A 6635-nucleotide genomic window follows, 5' to 3' on the forward strand; every position below is an offset into this window, starting at 1 on the left:
TTCGAGTCAGTTGCGAATCAGGTTGGATTTGGTGTGGTTTGGACGTCTCTAGTCACACTGACATGAATCATGATGCAAACACAATTTTTTTGTTAAAGTTCAAGTTTAACATGGTTGGGGTAGTTTAGGATAGTCACGAAAGGCCATGGCAAAGAAGGCGATTCGCGACTGGTGATGCACATTGGTGCTTCTTTGCTTTTAGAAGACAATCATTCGCGAACACCCTTTATGCCTCATGCCAACAAGCATGTGACACACACTGTAAGCGTCGTTCAAAACGCGCCTACGTTAAGCATGCTGTAAATATGCTTAGCACTCATAGATAGTGGGAATTGCCATACACGATTAGTGACAAATAAAGTAGGGAGCCGCCAACAAGTATTTAAGGAACCTGAAAATCGTTCACGGATCATAAAAGGCAACCACGAATAAAGGGACAAAGAAAGACAATAACTATTGACCCGTAAAGGTTATTGTAGGGAATATTTCAAGCATCATAACCCCAAGCTTGAACCCCACTGTGATCATACACTAAAGTATGGTGGCGTCCAAAGGGAAAGATAAGAGAGCAAAAGAGTCGCCAACAAGTTTTAGGAACTTGTAACCCGTTCACGAGGTGAAGGTTACACCCCTTAATGATCCATGAGATCGTCAACTCCATAAGGTCTTGAACCAAATAGGGTTCGGGGATGAGGGTACGAGTCCAATCTACAAAAGAAGGGACCCGCCCTATAAAATAGGTCTCTACTTTGTTCTACTCGTATTCATGTGCGCTTTCTGACTAACATGCAATCATTAGGTTAACCCTAAACATGTTTATCTATGTTGGTTGAATATTAATGCACAAATAAATCTATTATTGGCGATCACTTGAATTAAAATCATATTAGCCTAAACCAAATTATTAATTATCTTATTAAGCGTGATTTCAAGTACAAATTCCCTTTAACATGCATAAAAGGCGTGATCAAGCAATAACAATAATATATATCAAGCAACATAATAATTATAAAAATCATAATGATCGTGTTAATAATAAACCTTAAATAATAATAGCAAGATTCTAGGCATGATACTAACAAGATTAATAACAAATCCTAGCATGTCACTAAACATTAAAGATCATAGCTTTAACCCTAACATGGTACTAACATGCTATTAGAAAGCACAAAAGGCACCCTAAACATGATTCTAGAAAGCAATAAATAACATCCTAACATGATACTAGGAATTAATCAAATCTAAGCATGCTTTCTACATTGAAATAAAATAGGGAGTAAGCTAATTACTTACTTTAAAGCCTCGTACCTCTTTCTAATAACAAAATACACGCGTTAGTAAACTTCAATGAAAATAATAAAATCAAAGAAATAAGTTAAATAAATTGAAAGAAAGAGTTATAAAGTTTAGACTGGATTTGGGACCAAACACTCAGAAATTATCAACCTTTCACGTCTAGGGCGAAGGCAACTTCGAACTTGGCTAGGTGTTCCAAGATTTAATGAGTGCGGAATTGTGTTTGTAAAAGCTAGTTTAGAAGGAGAGAGAAAGAAAGCATGTATTTCTCAAGAGAGAATAGAGAGAATTATGATGGTGAATTGTTAATGAAAGTTGATAATTAAAAACGGAGGTCCAAGACCCTATTTATAATAAAAATAGTCCGGAAAAGCATAGAATTTAATAAGGAATAAAACTACAAGCTGTCGCCGCCACTACTACATAAACGAGCAAATACAACCCCTAAAAATCGTTACAACAGGGCAAAAAACTGTTGCTATAGTCCTATTGCAACGGTTAAAGGACCGTAGCATTTGCGGCCATTGCATTAGGTTTAATGCAACGGTTCATTTTACCTGATGCAACGGTCCTATGCATCAACCATGGACCGTTGCATCAGGGCCTAAATCAATGGTTAATAAAACCTAATGCAACGATTCTTTAGAAATCCTACGGACCGTTGCAACATACCTTATGCAATGGTCTTTTAGTTCTAGTGCAACACCCATTACTTTCTATAGAACCGGTGTATTATTATTATTATTATTATTATTATTATTATTATTATTATTATTATTATTATTATTATTATTTAATGCTCGTAGTAAATAAAACTACAAAGAACAAATAATGTAAACAAAATTATATAACAACCATTTTATTTTTCCTCCAAAAATATGTATATATATACATTAAGTAATTTTACATTGATATTTGACTTTACAAACAATTCCATACCCAAAATATTTATCTAAATAGTTCACTAAATGTTTACTAATATATAAACCTATATAAGGACATTACAAAACCTAATTTTATATGTATCTAATTATCCAACAATATTGTCACAATAATCCCATCACCATTCTTCCTCCTCGATATACACCATGTTGTTCATCATCATATCACCATGTACCTATATATATATATAAAACAAACAACTAAATAACATTAAAGAATAAAATCATTTAATCACATCACTCTACATTAAAAAGAAGTTAGTTTAATATAAATATGTTAGAGAAGGTAATAATACATACTTGTCATAATACAATGGTATGTTGATATCAAGCAAGCCTAGCTATATAATGAATTTAATTGTCAAAAATTTAAATAAAACCACAAACCCAAAAATAGCACTTAATTTTGGAGACACCCATAAATAATAATATAAAAACTAGATGAGAAAATGAAACAAAATCCCCAAGAGAAAAGTTATAAAAAAAACATAAATAATAGAAGTAGAAGAATTGAATGAAATAATAAGGACTTGAAAAGAACTATATATTAGGACTAACATAAGTTAACTATAAAATTATTCAATACAAGGCATTAGCTAAATATACATTGATTTGTAATAGCTAATTATAAAAAAAAAAAATTAGCATGTCAATAATTATAAAAAAAAAAATAAGTAAAATTGTACTAAACACATTAATACTTCATATATGAAAAAATTAAAGAAATAAAATTCACATAACAAAACTTACAAAAATGATAACTGAAATTATTTGAAGCTTGATGTTGGAAGATTGGAACTTGAAGAGAGAGAGAGATAGAATAGATAGATATAGAGAGAGAAAGAGAGTAGAGGATAAATATTAAGAATATGTACATCATAAGAATTTAATTCAAAAAATAATGATGCCCCGCCGAATAACAATTTCAAATTTTCGAAAAATAATGGGAGCGGGAAACAAGGCGCTTTTTTTAATTTTCGCATTTTAACACCTAGTGTAACGGTCATTTTTGGACCCCGTTGCAGTAGCCTAAAATTATGTTGCATTTGATAGGCTGATGCAACGGTTATGTTAGGACCGTTGCAATAGCCTCCAAATAAGTTGCATTAGCTTTATCCGTTGCAATGAACCGTTGTATTATCTACAACCGTTGTATCAACCCGTTGTATTAGCTTTAACCGTTGCTTTTGACCATTGCTTTTGGTCGTTTATGTTGTAGTGCGCAAAACCACTCTGTCGCTTGGCAACAGAGTATGTCGCGTGGTGACAACCTGGTTTTCACGCGCTTTCCACGCGGAATCCAATCTTTAATCAATTTTGATCTGTGGAATCCGTATAGAAGCTAAAATCGTATTTTAACAAAATAATAATATTTTATTCCAAATAAAACTCATCATAATATAATTATTAATTCTAACTCTATTAGGATTTAAAAGAACCTTCTAGAGAATTCTAGAAAACTATAATTAATTATAGTAATTTTAGGAATAATAATTAACATTGGACCCTCCTCTAGATCATTGGCCCGCATGTAAAGATCAAACCAGACCCAGTTTAGTATTTTGGCCATAACTACCTCATTATTCATCGGAATTGGGCTTATAATATATCGTTGGAAAGCTCTTTGCAAGCCTCATCCAACTACACTATTATTGGGCCCTTGTCATGGACCAAACTAAATTGGATTGGCTATTTTTATAAAATAGAGTTGTTTTCACACTACAAGAAAAAAGCAAAATTGCGACGGAAAAATTTCGTCGTAACATATGTCAATTCCGTCGTAAAGTTAGGTTACGACGGAATTCCGTCGTAAATGGTTGTCGAAAAATCCTTTGTAGGAAAATGGTCATATTCCGACAGAATTTCCGTCGTAAACTTATTTACGACGGAAATAATATCGTCGGACTTGGAATTGGCTTTTATTGAAGATCCGTCGCAAACTTCCGACGGAAAAAGGTCCGTCGCAAACTTCCGACGGAAAAAGGTCCGTCGCAAACATTAGGTTACGACAGAAAATTCCGTCGTAAATTATAAATTACAACGGAATTTTTTGTCGTAATTTTTAATTTACGACGGAATTTTCTGTCGTAATTTATACTTTACGACGGAAAAAAGCCTCGCAAAATATATTTTACGACGGATAATTCCGTCGCAATATACATATTTACGACGAAAAATTCCGTCGCAATATACATATTTGCGACGAAAAATTCCGTCGTAAATTATAAATTTCCGACAAAATTTTCCGTCGCAAACTATAAATAATGACGGAAAATTTCGTCGTAAATTATGTTTCCAGCCCAAACAAATTTCTGTAATTTTCTGCATTTTCAAACCAGAATTTTTTTAATGATAGATCGACAAAAAAAAAACTAAATATCGAGTCCTGAAATTGTTGTTTTAAAAAAATTAATTACAATAAGATACTTTATATTAAAATAAATTAAACTAAAACACATTATATTAACATAAACTTGACTAAACTACATTATGTTAAACTAAACTAAACCAAACTAACATTATATTGTTTTTTTAAAGAGAAGGGAGCAATTAATTACTTATAAGAGATGACCAATGTCACTAAATTAACCAAACTAAAAGTTATTGAATACATTCTAATTATAATCCAACACACTATCTAACAACCAAAGTAAGATACACACATACATTATATTAGGGTTTGTAATGTAACTAACCTTTAGATCTGCACTTCTTTTTAACAATTAAACCAACAAAATTGTACAAATCCTACAACAAAATTTAAAAAAAATAAAATAATTGAGGGTTTATAAGTAAACAAAATTAAATTGAAAAAAAAAGGGGAAAGCAAAGGCAACTTACTGTCAGGCGGAGGTGTGGCGTCGCCGGAAACAACCACGGCCAGGTGGTTCAGTCACGGCTAGGGACGGAGGTGCAGCACATACATAGGCTGCATTGTGGTGGTTATATGTTAGCTGTTGGTGGTTTTTTTGCAAAAAAAAAATAAAATTAATTGACCAATTGCACACACTTACCTAGACGCGGCGGCTCGCCGGAAACCACCAGGGCGGTGCCTCGACAGCTCTCCCTTCCTCCTTATCTTTCTCTTTCCCGTTCTCTTTCTCCTCTCTCTTTCTTTCACCCTTCTTTCTCTCTTTCATTCTCAGCGGCTGATGTGGGTCGACTGCAGCCGTCACCGGCGTAATGGGTAAGCGCCGCCGCGGCTTTCTTCTCTCTCCTTCTCTTTCTCTCTCACCTCCCGCTGCTTCTCTTTCTCTCTCTGCGTTTCTTTCCCCCTTTTTTTTAGGTCAAGGATAGAATTTTAATTTTCAAAAAATGACAATGAAATTTACGACGGAAATATTCCGTCGTAAGTTTTAAATTACGACGGAATTTATTTCCGTCGTAAATTTTACGAGGAAAAATGCCTCGTAATTGAAATTTTTCGTCGCTAAATTGCGACGAAATGTTTTCCGTCGAAAATATCCACCTTAACGACGGAAAAACATGTCCGTCGTAAGTATTCCGTCGCAATTTAGCCTATTTCTAGTAGTGCACCCTACCATTTTCTTGCGGGGTTCCTACACACGAGGTTTGAAATAATATGCCAGTTGCATTGAAAAAATCACGCAAACTATTAAATTCTGTGCAATTATCACTTTGAACAATTTTAATTGTTTGAGAGAACTGTCTATCAACCATTGCCACAAAATACATGAACATATGAAACACCTCAGTTTTATCAATAAGAAAATATATCCAAACAACACGTGAAAAATCATCCACTATTGTCAAATAATAACGAGCACCACAAGACGATGCATGCCTATAAGAACCCCACAAAACACAATGTATCTTCTCAAAAATTCTAGTAGTTTTATTCTCACTAATAGAAAAACTATCTCTATGGTGTTTAGCACGAAAACAAACTTCACATGCTATATTTAAACGACCCTTACAATTTTGAACGGGAGATAGAAGCTTAACAACTTTTTCCGACGGATGACCCAAACGCTTGTGCCACAGTTCTAACAAATCAGACGACTCGGAAGTAGCCACATGTTGCACGGAAGCCCTTTCCTTCGAAGTAAAACATCCATCTCGCCTAACACTCGTTCCAATCAGCTCCCTGTACTGGTCTGCGGTGAACGATTGTGAAGAAGCGCCAGCAGCCTCCACATTAGTGGGTTGAGATGAAGACCCGACAGCAGTTGCATTCGCTCGAGCCTGCCCACGAACCTTAGTCCCTACTTTCCCACGCTTAGAAGAGTTTGGCCACCAGTCCGGAAAACGCTTTAATTCGAAGCATCCCAAAACTAGGTTACCTGTTTTCTTGCAGTAAGAACAGAGCATAGAAGCCCTGTCCGGTTTTTCATCGGGAGCAGTTTGTTTCGGATTCCCTTGATTTGTTCGGAGAGC

The 6635-nt window shown here is 34.6% G+C and overlaps 1 long non-coding RNA gene across 1 annotated transcript; it reads right to left on the reverse strand.

Moving 5' to 3' along the window:
• Positions 1-2234: 2234 nt before the first annotated feature.
• On the reverse strand, positions 2235-5487 carry LOC145618925 (uncharacterized). Its single transcript, XR_014108077.1, has 4 exons — positions 5252-5487; positions 5079-5166; positions 4934-4985; positions 2235-2413 (listed from the first exon to the last, which is right to left on the reverse strand). It is a non-coding gene; the product is annotated as an uncharacterized LOC145618925 (long non-coding RNA).
• Positions 5488-6635: the final 1148 nt, after the last annotated feature.

Source organism: Chenopodium album, chromosome 27 (genome assembly GCF_948465745.1).
Source record: "Chenopodium album chromosome 27, dcCheAlbu1.1, whole genome shotgun sequence".
NCBI classification, from domain to species: domain Eukaryota; kingdom Viridiplantae; phylum Streptophyta; class Magnoliopsida; order Caryophyllales; family Amaranthaceae; genus Chenopodium; species Chenopodium album.